Consider the following 20,610-nt stretch of genomic DNA (forward strand, 5'->3'; position numbering starts at 1 on the left):
TCAGTCTTCTGACTGGTTTGGTGAGGCCCGCCACGAATTCCCGTGCCAATCTCTTCCCATTAGAGTAGCGCTTATCTGCTGGATGTATTCCAGTTATTACCCCTACGCTGTATGTAGACACTCTCAAACGCCAACCAAGGAAGAGTTCAAGAGTTCGAGAGTTTGAGAGTGTTCGAGAGTCCAGTGATCAGAAAAGTTCCATCCTCTGATGACAGACAGCTTACAGCGGAATCTAGGTGAGAGACCATTATCTTCCGTTAATGTTGCACACTAAGAAGCACCTGCAACAAGCTTGCCTGTACGTGCCTCTGGACTAGAGTTATTGGTTTCGATAGTGTATTTATCTACACGTACCTATATCTGTATGTCAATTTCATTGTGACGACTAACTGTACATAAGGTTTCGATTAGAGTAACAGGATCTGGCACTTCCGTGTTTTGTGATCTGTAGTACCAGTCAGTACTGTGTATTAAGGTAATGTTATAGACTGGTGTGGCCTTACGTTCTGCTAATTTATTGGTGAGTCTGCTAAACCTCATCTATGTTTTTTATAAACCAGTGTCTGTGCTCTCTGCACAGACACTACATGCCAGAAACCAACCCAGAGTCTCATTTCCCCTACCATCACAAGCATTTCCTCTTCAGCCTAACATCCCCGTTTTTCTGTACTGTCCCGAACCACAATCTCATCTTGGGCCCATCACCGTTTCACCACTGTACACAGCCGCTCGTGAAACAAGAAACGAATGACGGTAAATCCTGTGTCACCTATGGTCTGAGGGCGATCTACTAAATAAGTATGTCGCGACTCACGTATGGTTACAACACAATATGTCGTCTCCTATCGACGCGAATAATCGATTCCATCTCCATATCGCTGCCCACTGGTGAAATATGTTCGTCGTTACTTGGCGGAGATACAAAAGAAATATAGTCCACCACATACCGTAGAGCTAACTGCGCATTTTTGACGTTCATGTACATGTAGCGTAAAAGTTCATTCCAGTCCTAAGAAATCTGTGGGTCTAGAAGGAAAGAGGAAGAGTTTGTGGCAGGTATAATCTTTGAGTAGCTCCGTGAGACATGGTAGGATGGTATATTTGGTAGAACACTATCCAGATTCGACTTCCGGCCTAGCACTCAATTTTGACGTACATATAATGAGAACCCCTTAAATTTCCACGAGTTCAATATTTCCTCACATTTTCATACTTTAGAAGATATTTTTATTAAGTAATACAGTTATATCGCTAATGGAATATCTGTTATGGGCATTTATTTGTGGTAAAGACATTAATTCCACCCCTATCGTCATCATGTCTCCTTACCGTAAGACGGAAACCATCGACCTAGGAAATAAACATTTTGCTGGCACTTTCCGTCGTGTTGTTGGTCGCACTGTACTCCTTTCCCGTATCGTCAATAAATATAACGCTTTTAAATAGCAAGTCGTCGTGCTTGTCTGCGAAAATACACTAATAAAAAAAACCGATAACCACGAAGGAGTTGTCCCAGTGGGACGGAAATCGGTAGGTGAAATGTGCGTATAAAGGCAAACAAATGATTACAGTTTCAGAGAAAGTTGATGATTCATTCAAAGGAAAGTGCTTCACAAATTAACCAAGTCTAAAGCGCTGCAGTCATGGACTGTGTGGCTGGTCCCGGCGGAGGTTCAAGTTCTCCCTCGGGCATGGGTGTGTGTGTGTTTGTCCTTAGGATAATTTAGGTTAAGCAGTGTGTAAGCTTAGATACTGATGACCTTAGCAGTTAAGTCCCATAAGATTTCACACACATTTGAACACTTGAATTAAGCAAGTCAATAACGTGTTGGTCCTTCTCTGGCCTTTAAGAAAGCTTTGACAGTGACTGATAGAGTCCTTGGATGTCCTCCTTAGGGACATAGTGTCAAATTCTGTCCGACTGGTGCCGCATGTGGTAAAAATCCCGAACTGGTGAGAGTGCCCTTCCCATAATGCTGCAAAAGTTGTCAGGTGCAGGTCATCGGGACTCAGTTCGAAGTGGGACTTATTACTGACGACAAATCTACTCCAGTCAATGTGATTCCTGGCCGGAGACTTGTCTGCAGACGCCTCGGACTGTGATGTGATAAAATCCTTACTGTCGTCCGCCATAGGCCGCACAGCTGGAAGTGATTGTAGGAGGTACGATTTCTTTTCATAGCAGGACTTCTTCGGTTTTTATCCCTGGCACCCTTGCAGCCCAGCTCTACGTCGACGATTTTCTAAGCTCCCTCTTGTTGCCCTTCATAGCAAGGCATACTGGGCTTACATTTCAGCAAGATAATGCTCGTCCAAACATGGTGAGAGCTTCTACTGTTTGACTTCGCGCATGCCAAACCCTGCCTTGGCCAACAAGGTCGCCAATCTCTCCACAACTGAGAACGCTTGGAACATAATGGACAGGGCCCACCATCAATCGTGGGATTTTGACGCCTAACGCGTCAACTGGACAGAAGTTTTACTATATTCCTCAGGAGGACATCTATCAGCTCTATTAATAAATGCTAAGCCGCATAGTTGCGTATGTTAGTACCATAGGTAGACCAACGCTTATTGATTTTATTACCTTGTAAAGCTCACTTTCTCGAAGAAATCATCAAGTTTTTCTGAAACTGTTTCTCTGTTCATGTACAGCTATGCCCAAAAGTGTCCGAACGACCTGAATTGCATTTCGCCTAATTCGAATGCAACCTACATAACGCAGCTGTCTAGCAGGTCCTCTAATCGCTCGTCGGTACAGTCGTTTGACTATTGAAATGGTTCCAACAAGTCACCACTAGAAAACACTGCTCTGTATCGCAGTAACTCAAGACCCAAAGTAATACCACGATACTACAAATATCAAGGAAAACCTTATCACAGATTACGGCTTGTAAGCTCACATTTATTACATTAAATGACATACCTGGAATGTTACCACTCGCATTATTACGTCGGATATGTAATACACGTAGTAAGTTGGTTGTATTCGTGATCTGCTCTTCAAACTAACATACCGTACTTATTATTTAACACAAAATGACATTAAAAATTTAAGTTATTCACGGGCAGCTAGTTGAGAATATGTATGAACTTCAAATGACCTGAAAACCGTCTCGGTTTGCATATGGATTCAAACCCAGGTCATGCAGACTAAGCAGGGATTTTGTGTCTGACGGAAACTAACAGTCATTCCTGACTACGCATACAGAGAGTGATATACCTCGATTTTAGACAGTATCAGTTAGCAAAGATCAACTTTAAATTACTTGACGTAAACATTTTTAATGGACGGGATTTCCTACCCAGCATCTTTTGTCCATGTTAACGAACTACGAGAGATGTTAAATATTGCTTCTTCACAAGTAACTTACTTGAAATGCCGTGAGGTAAAACTTTGTGTTGGACAGGGATTCGAACCCAGAACCTAATCGCATTGGTATTGAAGCACAATCAACTGTGACACATTGGATTTTCTCGGCAGTAGCTAGATGTTTTAACTGAAATGACGAGAAGAAACATTAATTTGTTTCTTCCCATGACTCCAACCTGGCACCTATCGCTGTTATATTCTAGAGAAAACTAACATTAAATATGGGTTTGTTACAAGAGCAGTGACATGTGAGCATGTTTGAACTAGAAATAAGATGACGAAGAGTTCAGTGCTAACTGGGAATCGAACCCCACACATATCGTTGTTGACTACACACAAAGAGAGCCGGCCGGAGTAGCCGAGCGATTCTAGGCGTTACAGTCCGGAACCGCGCGACCGCTACGGTCGCAGGTTCGAAGCCTGCTTCGGGCATGAATGTTTGTGATGTCCTTAGGTTAGTTAGGTTTAAGTAGTTCTAAGTTCTAGGGGACTGATGACCTCAGGTGTTAAGTCCCATAGTGCTCAGAGCAATTTGAACCATATTTTTACACACAAAGAGATGTCAGCTACCGACGTTTCTCCACCAGCAGCTCGGAATAACGTACTTGAACTTACAGTGATCTCGCAAATAGTTCTGTGTCTCACTGGGAGTAAAAAACGCCAGATACCGTTACTGTTGAAAACGAATGAAATACATTAAAAATTAAAATTCTCATGCTAGAGCCTGATAATACATAATGAAAACTACAGTGCCAGGCCAGGATTCGAACCGATTCACGCGCAATTTGTGGAGATGTTCAGCAATCTTCAGTTTTGAACAAACAACAAATTGTAGTCGAGCTGTATTGTCACGAAGGGACCAAATTCCGCGTTAAGGGTGATCTGAGTTGCTTTTCCAGTTCAGAAACAATTTTATCGACATATAGATGTTCAAATAATAGATGGAATAAGCGTCCTGTGACCACACATAGCGCTTGTTTCGTCACTAGAAATAAATAACAAGTATATGAAAGGGTACTGGTGCTAGAGTTTCTACATGTCGCCACTCCTGACTTTATTGTGGTTCAACCTAACGGCTACTTGGTAGAGAAGGATTATCATGTTTAATATGAATTTCAGACCACACTGCCATTATACCTTCTTCACTTGGCGTTGCCAGAAGAGAATAGAATCTGTCTCTCCCTATCAAAGTTCACCTGCAGAAGTTGGAATCGAACCCAGACCATATCATCAATCCAACATACCACCAAATCTTCTGCTCTTTGATTCATTTTTCTTTCGTAACGTCGGTGCGCCACACTGGATAAGATTTCTGACACACCTGCTCCCTGTAGTGGTTTGCAGCATGTTCAGTACATCAATTTACTTGGTTGACCGAATCGCCATGAACTGGCTGCCTCGGCTACCCAGTGCATCCATCCGACTCTAAATAGTAATCACCGAAATAAAGTCACTAACTGTCACCTACACAAAACTGCGAACAGTATAGGATGCAGAAAATTTAATAGGAAGTGTTCCTTTCCATTTGAGCTACTCTATTGCGCTATCTGTTTGTTGAAAAGAGGCGTTACCTGTTGTGCGGCATTGTAAGTTTTTCACCATTGCACGATGAGCCGAAAGTATTTTCTTGCGATTTCGTTATCGTTGTTTGATCTGAGTGCTTGTAGCTCTTTCACAGAAGGGATAAAGACGTTACAATGAACGAGACTACAACTGCGAAACGTAACACTCGCACTTTCAGAAGTCAGCACGTTACCACAGTGCTAGCGAAACCGTATGTGTCTTTGCTTCCTCTTACGAAGTCAATAATGGCTAGAACTCGTAAACCGTTATTTAAAGGACGAGATTAGTTGCTATTTCCACGTTCAACGACTTTCCTGGGCTGAAAGCCGTAAATTTATAATCTTTTGTTACACCTCAGGCGACAATAGCTTAGATTATTCAATGGAAATGACAGGAAAAATCAAGTGAACTTTGAGGCTTAATTCCGTGCACACCAGGAAGTAACTCGTCGATCACAGAGTTGCCAAACATACCTTGCCTTGTTGCCAAATCTCAGTTATAGCACCAGCAGGAAGAAGACGAACCGATGTGATCCTACAGCGGGCTGGGAAGTGACCATAGCTGGGGTCTCAAAGACGAGGCTGCTACGACCTGGTATACGTAGTGTGTCTGGTTTGCATTTCTTTAACTAGGTTTAGGGAGTGGAGAGTAGTTACTAATAATAGTGAAAACTGCATGCAAACTAAGCTTCATAAATCAGAAACTCTCATTTTTTTTATATTTCTTTCGTATGTGCACTCAAAACTAAGAAACTCATTCACGGACGTTTTCGGGCCTCGACAATAGTCGATCAAAACCAATAAATAAAAATAAAAAAAGAATGTGTGTGTGTGTGTGTGTGTGTGTGTGTGTGAGAGAGAGAGAGAGAGAGAGAGAGAGAGAGAGAGTGAGAGAAAGAGAGAAGAGAGTGGAAGAGAGAGAGAGAAAAAAAATAATGAGGTAGAGAGAGTAAAAAAATCTTGTAAAGACACTGAATCACGGTATGTAATCTTTCATTAAAATGATGCGTTCCACATCATTACGAAATGTCTTATTCATGATCTTTGGAAGAAGTAGTAATCTAATCTAATCTAACCACATTGATGACTAGCCATGAAGAGTCTCGAATTACAGAAATTTTCGCCAATATCAGTAACCAAATCTAGACTTGAAAACAAAAGACGACAGATTTGTAATAAACCGGGGCTCCTATCAAAACCCTTTGGTCCCTGCTAACTAACCACGAAAGATGTCTGATATACCTCCATTCAGAAGTAACGAAGTGTGCATGCATTTAAAGATGAAGCGCATGACGTGAAGTACTGTGACGGAGATACGAATCCAACATGTAATCGGATTGTTAAGTAAGTAAAATAAAATGTTGCGTATTGGTTTTTCTTATCAGCTGCTATGTGTTTGATTCTAAAATAAGGACACAAATTTTTGTGCCTGAGCGACAATCGAACCGCACACCTACCGTCCTTCTTTATCATCCGCGAATATAGCTTCAGGTTCAAATGGCTCTGAGCACTATGGGCCTCATCTGCTGAGGTCATTAGTCCCCTAGAACTTAGAACTAGTTAAACCTAACTAACCTAAGGACATCACAAACATCCGTGCCCGAGGCAGGATTCGAACCTGCGACCGTAGCGTTCTTGCGGTTCCAGACTGCAGCACCTTTAACCGCACGGCCACTTCAGCCGGCTTATAGCTTCAGTATTAATTGCTTACTCACCAACGGTAAGATGTGTGCGTGATTGAGCAGAAATTGTGATTGTTGCCAACACATGAGCAGACATTAAAAATGCACGTTAATTTTCACTAGCGGGCCAGTGTGCACGTGATAGGGCTTGAAATGAAATAATGAATATTTTTCTACTGGATCCGGATTCGGACCCACATACTTACGTTTGGAGGAGACATAGAGAAGATTTCAGTCTTGGGAAAAGGAATGAAATGATTGAACTACACTGTTCCGAGAGATTCAGATCCTCGAAAGAGGAGATATGAATTCTGTGGTGTCACCGCCAGACACCACACTTGCTAGGTGGTAACTTAAATCGGCCGCGGTCCATTTAGTACATGTCGGACCTGCGTGTCGCCACTGTGTGATCGCAGACCTAGCGCCACCACAAGGCAGGTCTCGTGATACGAACAAGCTCTCGCCCCAGTTGTACGGACGACCTAGCTAGCGACTAGATGTACGAAGCCTTTCTCTCTCATTATCCGAGAGACAGAATAGCCTTCAGCTAAGTTAATGGCTACGAACTAGCAAGGCGCCATTAGCCTTACAGTGATTGTAATTAAAGTCTCCTGTGTATAGTCAAGAGCGATGTACCACAATGATTGATTAAAGATAATTATTAATCCAGCTACGTACTTTTCTTCATAGCATTAATTACGTAGCCTGTTCCAGTACTTCACGCCCGTCTGCGTTAGTCTAGCGTGCATTTTCAGCCATCTCGAACTACAAGGTGTTGGCCCAGCAGCCGACACATCAAATTCGAATCACAGTCCAGCACCAAATTTTTTAACGTCTCCAGTTCAATCAAGTACAAGTAAAATAAGAGTCCTGTTCCTTTAAATGGCTATCGGTTCATCAAATAAAATAAAATTTTCTAACGCAAGTAAGTTTACTGGCGACAGTATTTCTGTTTACTATGACGTCTGCCTATGTCATTTCCCAACGTAAACCGTCTCTGACCAGTTGGTAAAGAAGGAACGTGACGTTAAATGCGGATTCTGAATTATAACGTCTTTCTCTTGAGGTTACAGAAATGCGAATCAGACGGACTACGTATTCCAGGCCGTAGCAGCCTCGTCTTTGAGACCCTAGCTATGGTCACTTCCCAACCCGCTGTAGGGTCACATCGGTTCGCCTACTTCCTGCTGGTACTATAACTGAGATTTGGCAACAAGGCAAGGTATGTTTGGCAACTCTGTGATCGACGAGTTACTTCCTGGTGTGCACGGAATTAAGCCTCAAAGTTTACTTGATTTTTCCTGTCATTTCCATTGAATAATCTGAGTTATTATCGCTTGAAGTGTAACAAAAGATTATAAATTTACGGCTTTCAGCCCAGGAAAGTCGCTGAAAGTGGAAATAGTAACTAATCTCGTCCTTTAAATAGCGATTTACGAGTTCTAGCCACTATTGGCCTCGTAAGAGGAAGCAAATACACATACGGCTTTGCTAGATCTGTGGTAACGTGCTGGCTTCTGAAAATGCGTATGTTACAGTTCGCAGTTGCAGTCTCGCTGACTGTAACGTCTTTATCTCTTCTGTGAAAGAGCTACAAGCACTCAGATCAAACATCGATAAGGAAATCGCAAGAAAATACTTTCGGCTCATCGTGCAATGGTGAAAAACTTACAATGCTGCACAACTGGTAACGCCTCTTTCCGCTGGTGACAAGCAAATTTTGGCTCTCTAGGAATACATAACTTTACTTATGAAACGTCACATTTGCATACCTCTTGAGTATGTCACAGCATACCAATCAAATACAGACCCAATCGAAATCTAAGTCAGTAGTATTTTATTAATACGTGCCGACAGAGGCACGCTTGTGTACAGATACTCAGTTTTATTAAAACAGAATTTGGCGTAAGGTTTTCGTGGGTAATTTTATTTCGTTTCTTATAATACAGTGGAAAATTTTCGCAAGGTTTCTTTTAGTGTTGTTAAAACAATAGTAAACATGAGAGAGAAATTAATCATTAACGATTATGCGAATACTCTGATGTTATCCATAACGGTCTGACAATGCACTTGGAGTTTATTGGTCACATGCACGTAGAGAACTTGTTCTGAGTCAAAGCTGTCAAACAAGGTTTTAAGAAGAATAAAATGCCACTACCACATGACAGCTAATGTAGAAAATACTTTTCCGGCGTATTTTGGCACTATGGGCTCTCCCCATACATAATACAAAAGTTTCGAGATGCATCTGCTGACTGGCCGTCTATTAAACCTGAAAAGAACAAAATGTCACAGAAGTTAGCCCATTTTCCACATGTGACTATTTTGGGTTGAGAAGTGAAGGGAATTATGTTCAAAGTTCCATTAGATTGGTAACTTCAGCAATTGGCAGAATTGCATTTTAAAAAATGTAACAGTGAGTGTACTCGAATTCGTGACGTCTTATCTACGGTGCGCGACGCTTACCGTTACGCTACTAGCTCACACATAGCTACAGCATCTCCAGAACTTCCGCATTCGCCGGCCGGGGTGGCTGAGCGGTTCTAGGCGCCACAGTCTGGAACCGCGCGACCGATACGGTCGCAGGTTCGAATCCTGCCTCAGGCGTGGATGTGTGTGATGTTCTTAGGTTAGTTAGGTTTAAGTAGCTCTAAGTTCTAGGGGACTTATGACCTCAGAAGTTAAGTCCCATAGTGCTCAGAGCCATTTGAACCATTTGAACTTCCGCATTCAACAGTGCTGTGGGATAATGCACATGGCCGGATCTAGACTTCTGAGAGACAGATAGTTACAGCTTTTCGTTTGCACTGCAGGACGATTTCAACAAACAGATAACGCAATAAAGTAGATTTCGGTGATTACAATGTAGCCGAAGCAGTTAATTCATGGCGATTCGGTCAACCAAGTAAATTAATGTACTGAACATGCTGCAAACCACTACAGGGAGCATGTGTGTCAGATATCTCATCCAGTGTGGCGCACCGGCGTTATGATAGAAAAATGAATCACAGCGAAGAAGATTTGGTAGTCTGTTGGATTGATGATAGGTTCATATACTTATGGTCTGGGTTCGATTCCAACTTCTGCCGATGGTTTTTGATAGGGAGAGACAGATTCTATTCTCTTCTGGCAACGCCAAGTGAAGAAGATATAATGGCATTGTAGTCCGAAATTCACATTAAACATGATATTCCTTTTCTACCAGGTAGACGTTAGGTGAACCACAATAAAGTGAGTAGTGGCGACATGTAGAAACTCTATCACTAGTACCGTTTCTTATACTAGTTATTTATTTTTAGTGACGAAACAAGCGCTATGTATGGTCACAGGACACTTATTCCATCTCTTATTTGAACTTCTGTATGTCGATAAAATTGGTTCTGAACTGGGAAAGCAACTCAGATCACCCTTAACGCGGAATTTGATCCCTTCGTGACAATACAGTTTGACATCTTCACAAATTGTGCGTGAATAGGTTCGAATCCTCGCCCGACACTTAAGTTTTCATTACGTTTTGTCAAGCTCTAGCATGAGAACACATATTGCTGGTTTATAATAATTTTGAGTTTTAATGCATTTTCATTCGTTTTCAACAGTAACGGTATCTGACGTTTTTGACTCCCAGTGAGACACAGAACTATTTGCGAGATCAAAGAAGGTTATTCCGTGCTACTGGTGGAGCAAAAATCGGTAGCTAATACCTCTTTGTGTGTAGTCAACAACGAAATGTGTGGGGTTCGATTCCCAGTCAGCACCGTCCTCTTCGTCATACTATTTCTTGTTTAAACACTCTCACATGTCGCTGCTGGTGTAACAAACCCATATTTAACGTTCGTTTTCTCTAGAATATAACAGCGATAGGTGCCGGGTTGGAGTTCTTAGAAGGAAAAATTGATGTTTCGACTCGTCATTTCAGTTAAAACATCTAGCTACTGCCGAGAAAATCCAATGTGTCACAGTTGATTGTGCTTCGATATCAATCCGATTAGGTTCTGGGTTTGAATCCCTGTCCAACAAAGCTTTACCTCACGGCATTTCAAGTAAGTTACTCGTGAAGAAGCTGTGGTGTCACCGCCAGACACCACACTTGCTAGGTGGTAGCTTTAAATCGGCCGCGGTCCATTAGTACATGTCGGACCCGCGTGTCGCCACTGTGTGATCGCAGACCGAGCGCCACCACAAGGCAGGTCTCGAGATACGGACTAGCACTCGCCCCAGTTGTACGGACGACATTGCTATCGACTACACTGACGAAGCCTCGCTCCTTTGCCGAGCAGATAGTTAGAATAGCCTTCAGCTAAGTCCATGGCTACGACCTAGCAAGGCGCCATTAGCCTTACATAGCAATTGATCATTATCGTCTAAAGCATGTCTCAACAAGAACGATGTGTACAACAAGGATGGATTAAAGTTAAGTATTCCAAAAGCAACGTACTTTTCTTTATAGCATTCATTGAGCGTCCTGTTTCAGACTTCACGATATTCTGCGTGAGCTTATAGCGTGCAATATCGGCCCCCTCAAAATAACACTGTGTCGGCACTTCTGTCGACACATCAGAAGCAATATTTAACATCTGTCGTAGCTCGTTACCAGGAACAATAGAGGCTGGGTAGGAATTCCCGTCCGTTAAAAATGTCTACATTATGAAATTTACGCTACGGCCGCAGGTTCGAATCCTGCCTCCGTCATGGATGTGTGTGATGTCCTTAGGTTAGTTAGGTTTAAGTAATTCTAAGTCCTAGAGGACTGATGACTATAGAAGTTAAGTCTTATAGTGGTCAGAGCCATTTGAGCCATTATGTAATTTAAAGTTGATATTTGCTAACTGATACTGTCTAAAATCGAGGTATATATCGCTCTCTCTACGCCTAGTCAGGAATCGCTGTTAGTTTCAATTAGTCACGAAATCTTTGCTTAGTCTGCATGATCTGGGTTTGAAACCATATGCAAAACGAAACGCTTCGTCGTCTCATTTGAAGTTCATATATATTCTCAACTAGCTGCTCGTGAATAACTTAAATTTTTAATGTCATTTTATGTTAAATGATAAGTACGGTATGCTACTTTCAAGAGGAAATCGTTAATATGACCAACTTACTACGTGCATTACCTATCTGACGTAATAATGAGAGTGGTAACATTTCAGGTATGTCAGGTATGTCATTTATTGTAATAAATGTGAGCTTACAAGCCTTAATGACAGTCGTATCTGTGATAAGGTGTTCCCTGATATTTGTAGTATCGTGGTATTACTTTACATCTTGAGTTATTGCGATACAGAGCAGTGTTTCCTAGTGGTGACTTGTTGGAACCATTTTCAATAGTCAAACGACTGTACCGACGAGCGATTAGAGGACCTGCTAGACAGCTGCGTTATGTAGGTGCATTGTGTGGGCTGCATTCGAATCAGGCGAAATGCAATTCAGGTCGTTCGGATACTTTTGGGCACGACTGTACATCACATCCATCAAATTCTGCCCCATTCGGATAATTCCTTCACGGTGAGAAGCAATGACGCGGACAACTTTGAACGGAAAAGCAGAAGTAAATTTTTAACGTAACTGTTAACCGTAACGAGCACAAAGGCCCGCATTACGCGAACGCCAGCAAGTAAGCCACTATTGTATGAAGCTTCAACAGTACCACTCGCAAGCGGTACCGTGCAGCATATTTTTGTGTCATGCTATACAGGTCATACAGATGTAACCAAGTTAGATCCCATTACGGCTAGAATTTGCATCCGTAGGAGTAGAATGCGATTCATAGTATCGCAAAGTTGAGGATTTTTTCTTTAGCTGGAGAACTACAATGAAAAAAGGAAGGAAGGATTATTAAAGCTTAATGTCCAGTCGAACTGGGATGAGTTGCTCTCGGTCTATGAGGTAATCTGAGGAGCTACACGGTCTGACGAAAAAACGTGAAGCACCCAGAAAACATAGTCGGACGTCATTGTAAACTGTACACGTATACACAATCGGTGGCTATGCAAATAACTGGTGATTCAATGATGTGTGACAGGTAGAACAGCCACCAGAGAGCTTTAGCGTATTTCGGGTTTACCGTTGTATCCAGGCCTGGTAGGGTATATAAAAGGCGGGAACAGCGTCAGATGTTGAGTGATCACTGTGAATGACCCGGAGACGTCGTACAGCGTTATCAGCACCTCACATAGCTTGGAAGGGACCATACTGTGGGTCTCCACTCGGTTGCTGGTCGAATCGTGCAATATCCAGATTTGTATGGCATTAGGATGTGATAGTGGTCTTATGTTGAACTTTATGGGAACTGAGAGTAATCACACTCGTAGTCAAGGTTCCGGTCGATCGTGTCTGGCCACCTGCGCAGACTTGCTATAGTTTGACATAAAACTGCGTAGTACGGTAGCAATTGCGAGTGGTACTGTTTAAGCCTCGTACAGTACTGGCTTATGTGCTGGCTTTCGCGTAATGCGAGCCTGTGCGTTCACTACGTGTAACATGTTAAAAATCAAATGGCAGAGGCCACAATAGTAGTGGTGCAATCTTGTCAAATACACACATTAAAAAAGTTTTGCATCGTCTCGGTTCCGAGAGTTACGGATCCTGTACAGAAAACTGGAATAGAGATCAACATAAACATCATTTCCGCCCTTTTTATTGCTCATAAACACCATACATTGCATGTTGTACAACCATACAGCGAGAGCATCAGAGGTGGTGGTCCAGATTGCTGTCACGACAGTATCTCTTCCATTGATGTATGCCTGTATTATTCGTGGCATACTATCCACAAGTTCATCAAGGTACTGTTGGTCCAGATTATCCCACTCTTCAACGGCGATTCAGAGTAGATCCCTCAGAGTGGTTGGCGGGTCACGTCCTCCATAAATAGCTCTTTTCAATCTATCCCAGACATGTCCGATAGTGTTCATGTCTGGAGAACATGCTGGCCACTCTAGTCGAGCGATATCGGTATCCTGAAGGAAGTCATTCACAAGATGTGTACGATGGGGGCCCGAATTGTCGTCCATGAAGACGAATGCCTCGCCAATATGCTGACGATATGGTTGCACCATCTGTCGGAGGATGGCATTCACGTATCGTACAGCCGTTACGGCGCCTTCCATTACCACCAGCGGCTTACGTCGGTCCCACATAATGCCACACCAAAACAGCAGGGAACCTCCACCATGCTGCACTCACTCGACTGTGTGTCTAAGACGTTCAGCCTGACCGGATTGCCTCCAGACACTTCTCCGACAATTGTCTGGTTGAAGGCATATGCGACACTCATCAGTGAAGAGAACATGATGCTAATCCTGGGCGGTCCATTCGGAATGTTGTTGGGCCCATCTGTGCCGCGCTGCATCGTGTCTTGGTTGCAAAGATGGACCTCGCCATGGACGTCGGGAGTGATGTTGCGCATCATGCAGCCTATTGCGCACAGTTTGGGTCGTTACAAGACGTCCTGTGGCTGCACGAAAAGCATTACTCAACACGGCGGCGTTTCTGTCACGGTTCTTCCTAGCCATAAGCCGTAGGTAGCGGTCATCGACTGCAGTAGTAGCCCTTGGGCTGCCTGAACGAGGCATGTCATCGACAGTTCCTGTCTCTGTGTATCTCCTCCATGTCCGAACAACATCGCTTTGGTTCACTCCGAGACGCCTGGACACTTCACTTGTTGAGAGCCGTTCCTGGCACAAAGTAACAATGAGGGCTTGATCGAACCGCAGTATTGACCGTCTAGGCATGGTTGAACTACAGACAACACGAGCCGTGTACATCCTTCCTGGTGGAATGACTGGAACTGATCGATTGACGGACCCTCTCCGTCTAATAAACGCTGCTCATGTATGGTTGTTTACGTCTTTGGGCGGGTTTAGTGACATCTCTGAACAAGCAGAGGGACTTTGTCTGTGATACAATATCCACAGTCAATGTCTATCTTTAGGAGTTCTGGAAACCGGAGTGACGCAAAACTTTTTTTCATGTATGTATTATAATGCAGAAGTTTGTGACTGAGTGCTATATGTTAATAAATCAGCAAATTTGTGACTTAACATGTTTATCGTTATCAGTGAGAACAACACCCGGCGGCGACTGTGGCTGGTACCCAACGTCTAATCTGACGACAATGTTCCTTTTCGATGTGGAATATATGAAGTAAATCGAAAGTGTATCAACTGTGACCGTATAAGAGAAGATCAGTTATGGGAGCTTACACTTTGCAAGGGAAGGTCCCCATATTGTGAACGAAACACATCTGCACTTGCCATTCGACGACAAGTAATGGAATACCCGGAACATTCCGTATCATGTCGAGCCATAGGTCGCAGACCAGCAGCAGCCAGAATGGGGAATTACCATACCTTGCGTAGGCTACCGTTAAATCCACAAGGCAAACACGCTGCGTTTTGAGAGTGTCGTGATCGGCAACCGTGGAATTCTGATGAATGGTATAACATTGTGTAACAAAAGAAAACATGGTCCGTAGTACGCTGTTCTGCCCTACCACGGATGACCATCGCTGGCGTGTATGGAGGCCACCTAGGGAGAGGTTCCATTTTTCGAATGTTTTGGAGAGACACAGCGGTGTTGCTCATATCGCCACGGTATGGACGACTTAAGTACGCCATGGTGTGGAGACTGGCTGGTTGGTTGGTCGGTTGGTTCAGGGGAGAGGACTAAACAACGAGGTCATTGATCCCCGTCAGATTAGGGAAGGATGGGGAAGGAAGTTGGTAGTGCCTTTTCAAAGGTTGGTGTGGAGAGCCGTGGGGTATGACATCTAGATCTACATCTACATCCATACTCCGCAAGCCACCTGACGGTGTGTGGCGGAGGGAACCTTGAGTACCTCTATCGGTTCTCCCTTCTATAACAGTCTCGTATTGTTCGTGGAAAGAAGGATTGTCGGTATGCTTCTGTGTGGGCTCTAATCTCTCTGATTTTATCCTCATGGTCTCTTCGCGAGATGTATGTAGGAGGGAGCAATATACTGCTTGACTCTTCGGTGAAGGTATGTTCTCGAAACTTTAACAAAAGCCCGTACCGAGCTACTGAGCGTCTCTCCTGCAGTCTTCCACTGGGGTTTATCTATCATCTCCGTAACGCTTTCGCGGTTACTAAATGATCCTGTAACGAAGCGCGCTGCTCTCCGTTGGATCTTCTCTATCTCTTCTATCAACCCTATCTGGTACGGATCCCACATTGCTGGGCAGTATTCAAGCAGTGGGCGAACAAGCGTACTGTAACCTACTGCCTTTGTTTTCGGATTGCATTTTCTTAGGATTCTTCTAATGAATCTCAGCCTGGCATCTGCTTTACCAACGATCAACTTTATATTATCATTCCATTTTAAATCACTCCTAATGCGTAGTCCCAGATAACTTATGGAATTAACTGCTTCCAGTTGCTGACCTGCTATTTTGTAGCTAAATGATAAGGGATCTATCTTTTTATGTATTCGCAGCACATTACACTTGTCTACATTCAGATTCAATTGCCATTCCCTGCACCATGCGTCAATTCACTGCAGATCCTCCTGCATTTCAGTACAATTTTCCATTGTTACAACCTCTCGATACACCACAGCATCATCTGCAAAAAGCCTCAGTGAAATTCCAATGTCATCCACAAGGTCATTTATTTATACTGTGAATAGCAACGGTCCTATGACACTCCCCTGCGTCACACCTGAAATCACTCTCACTTCAGAAGACTTCAGGTCAAGACTGCTGCTGATTACGGGAACCCTGACGGCACAATGCTCCATCACGGACATTCTTCACCCACATGTGTAATATCTCACGCTACTGCATCATGGCATTTGTCTCTATAAACTGACTGGGTGGTGTTGAGGTACTCTGGCTGTAAGCTAGATCCCCGGACCTATCACCGATGGAACAGAGTGAGACCAGCTAGGATGTCAACTACGTCCCAGTGTCAGCATCCGGGATATCAAAGATCAGTTACAACAGTTATGAAATAGTTTGTCTCAGCAGAGATACAATGACATTATGACACCATTCCCAACGAAATGGGTGGATGCGTTCAAGCCAGAGGAGATGCTACATCATACTGATTGGTAGACTCATACTGACAAGTTTTTTGCAATTTTGGCTAGGTTTAGAAAACACTGAAACAACATCGCATATGCTCTCAACCTTTGAAGTTTCAATTCGTTTCCTCCTCCCCTGCTGCGTGGTTCAATTTCTTTGCCAGGCTGTGTATCTGAAGGAGAAGTAGCGTCCCCTGTTCAAGAAAGCCAATACTAACGGTCGGTAGAGGTATCTGCTGACCACCTACCCCTACCCATTTTTTTTTTTAATTTCGAAGTCTAGTTCTGTTGGACCGAATCTCCATGGTCATCAGCACATGACATTAACATCAGAAAAGTAATAGTAAATAAAACTGACACGAATGGTATACAGTCAACAAGCCTCTACGTATGAGTTAGCATAATCGACAATATAGCACAGGAGTTAGTTTAATATTTTTCCCAAGAACTCCCTGACTGAATAGAAGGAGTGAACTATGAGGAAATTCTTCAGTTTGGACTGGATCGTACGAGGATTATTGCTAAGATTTTTCAGTTCTTGTAGTAGTTTATTGAAAATGGGTGCAGCAGAACCCTGCAAGCTTTTCTGCACTAGAGTCAAGGAAGTATGATCCAAACGCAGATTGCATTAATGTCTAGTATTAAATGACTGAAAACTCTAATGCTTGGGAATAAGCTCACATTAAAGGTGATGTATATTCGGCGGCCAGCTTTAGATTTCCCAAACTCCTGTCGTCGAATGACGTCGAGGACAAAGCGTGGCACACTGATCGATCGGCTTCGCGTAATCTTCCAGCCGTGAAGATAAACCGTATAAGAGACTGATATTAAGATTGTAAACCATAAAACAGCATGCTTGATAGCCGCGGTTCCACCACCTGTCGGAAACCTATACCCTGTATCTTGACCGGATCATGGCTTGTTAATGCTGTCTACGTCACTGGACACACGAGTGTAATTCATAGAATTCTGTTACATGTTCTTAGACCTGTTTGTTGCTACAGTGTGAAAATTTCAATAACGACAAGGTTCCATTTTAGGGCCCTCACTTTTTCTCATGTAAATCAATGACCTTTCATCAGTAACATTATCAGATACCAAGTACGTTTTGTTTTCCGATGATAAAAACATTGCAATAAATAGCAAATCAAGTGTAGTCTTAGAAAGATCAGCTAGTAAAATATTTGTAGACATTAATTACTGGTTCCTAGCCAATTCTTTGTCACTAAACTTTGAGAAAACACACTACATGCAGTTCAGAACTTGTAATGGCTGTCCCACGAGTATATGCGTAACATACGATGACAAGCTGATAGAAGAAGTGGACAGTGTTAAATTCTTGAGATTACAGCTGCAGCGTCTCTATTTTCAATGCGAATAGGAGATATAAAAATGAAAACGCTGGCATACTATGCTTACTTTCATTCCATAACGCCATATGGGATTATTTTTTGGCATAATTCATCAAGTCAAGCTAAAGTTTTCCGGGCACAAAAACGCGCAGTAAGAGTTATATGTGGTGTGAACTCAAGAACATCCTGCAGAAGCCTGTTGAGGGAACTAGGGATACTAACTACTGCTTCCCCATGTATTTATTACTTAATGAAATTTGTCATTAAAAATATGTCACTTTTTCAAGCCAACAGCCCAGTTCATGGAATCAATACTAGATATAAGAATAATCTTCACAAAGATTTAAAGTCACTTGCTCTTGTACAAAAAGGCGTGCATTATTGAGAAACACATATTTTCAATAACTTGCCAGCAGCCATAAAAAGCTTAACAACCAATTAAATTCAGTTTAAGAGAAGCCTAAGGGATTTATTGGTGGCCAACTCCTTCTACTCCAATATATATATACAGGGTGGTCCATTGATAATGAACAGGCCAAATATCTCACGTAATAAGCATCAAACGAAAAAACTACAAAGAACGAAACTCGTCTAGCATGAAGGGGGAAACCAGATGGCGCTATGGCTGGCCCGCTAGATGGCACTGCCATAGGTCAAACGGATATCAACTACGTTTTTTTAAATAGGAACCCCATTTTTATTACATATTCGTGTAGTACGTAAAGAAATATGAATGTTTTAGTTGGACCACTTTTTTCGCTTCGTGATAGATGGCGCTGTAATAGTCACAAATGTATAAGTACGTGGTATCACGTAACATTCCTCGAGTGTGGACGGTATTTGCTTCGTGATACATTACCCGTGTTAAGAAGAACCATTTACTAATTGCGGAAAAGGTCGGTATCGTGTTGATGTATGGCTATTGTGATGAAAATGCCCAACGAGCGTGTGCTATGTATGCTGCTCGGTATGCTGGACGACATCATCCAACTATCCGGACCGTTCGCCGAATAGTTACGTTATTTAAGGATACAGGAAGTGTTCAGCCACATGTGAAACGTCAATCACCATCTGCAACAAATGATGATGCCCAAGCAGGTCTTTTAGCTGCTGCCGCGGCTAATGCGCACATCCGTTGCAGACAAATGGCGCTAGAATCTGGAATCTCCAAATTGTCGGTGTTGAGAGGAATGTCGTTACACGTATTGCCAAATGCATTGAGGTTGACGGACAATATTTTGAGCATTTATTGCATTAATGTGGTATTTACAGGTAATCACGCTGTAACGGCATGCCTTCTCAGAAATGATAAGATCACAAAGGTACATGTATCACTTTCGAAGAACCGAAATAAAATGTTCAAATGTACCTTAGTTCTGTATTTTAATTTAAAAAACCTACCTGTTACCAACTGTTCGTCAAAAATTGTGAGCCATATGTTTGTGACTATAACAGCGTCATCTATCACAAAGCGAAAAAAGTGGTCCAGCTAAAACATTCATATTTATTTACGTACTACACGAATATTTAATAAAAAATGGGGGTTCGTATTTTAAAAATCGCAGTTGATATCCGTTTGACCTATGGCAGTGCTATCCAGCGGACCAACCATAGCGCCATCTGGTTTCCCCCTTCAAGCTAGACAAGTTTCGTTCTTTGTAGTTTGTTCGTTTGACGCTTATTTCGTGAGATATTTGGCCCGGTCACGATCGATGGACCACCCTGTATATATATAAGTACAATATAACTTTTGCGCAATTTCAGTGCAGTTATGTGTTCATTGTAAATAAGCGTGTGTTTGTGTAAGTACAATCTAACTTCCGCACCATTTCAGTGCAGTAATGTGTTCGTTGTAAATAAGTATTATATTAGTTCTATTACGTGTTTACTACCTTATAAATAAAACAAACATTTTTTATTTTAAATTCAGTGCATTAATGTTTGTAACATGATTCTTTCATATAGTGTTCATTAAAAAATGACGATCATTCCAGTTGGGACCTGTGGAAGGAACATTAGGTTATCTGTTTCAGTTGTAAGTATTAGTCATGTATTATTGTTTTTATGACATGTTCTACATCCTGGAGGTCTTCCTCACTACGGATGAATTGGAATGAAAGTAAATCTAATCTAATCCAATACTAGTAAATTGGGTCTGGTACGTTAGAGCCCTAGCACGTAGTCTCTCTGTACGCACAGTGTTATTGCAGAATTGCGTTAACACGTGCGGCCGAGCAGTGCGCATTTGCAAGTCAAATTAACGTCGGCCTCCCGCGTCCCACGGCCGCTATCGTGCTCTCGCTAAGGGATTCCCAGGACACGGAAAGCAGGAGACGCGATTCCGGGTGCCAACTGTGCCGCTAACGTCGTTCGCCGCCGGGCGTCAACTCGCGCGCAGTACGTGCTGTTATAACGAGACAAGGGCCGCCGCGGCGTGACGTGGCCCGACACGGAGTGTCCCCGATTACCGGCGCGCTCCTAACACCTGTGTTAGAGCATGCCTAACGAGGGCCGTGTGCTCACCTGGTTAGCCGTCCAGTAGCGACGCCGGGGCGCGTGCTCGCCGACAGCGTGCACAGCGTGGGAAAGCGGCACGTCTTTC

The sequence above is a fragment of the Schistocerca americana genome, chromosome 3, assembly GCF_021461395.2.
Source record: "Schistocerca americana isolate TAMUIC-IGC-003095 chromosome 3, iqSchAmer2.1, whole genome shotgun sequence".
NCBI classification, from domain to species: Eukaryota; Metazoa; Arthropoda; class Insecta; order Orthoptera; family Acrididae; genus Schistocerca; species Schistocerca americana.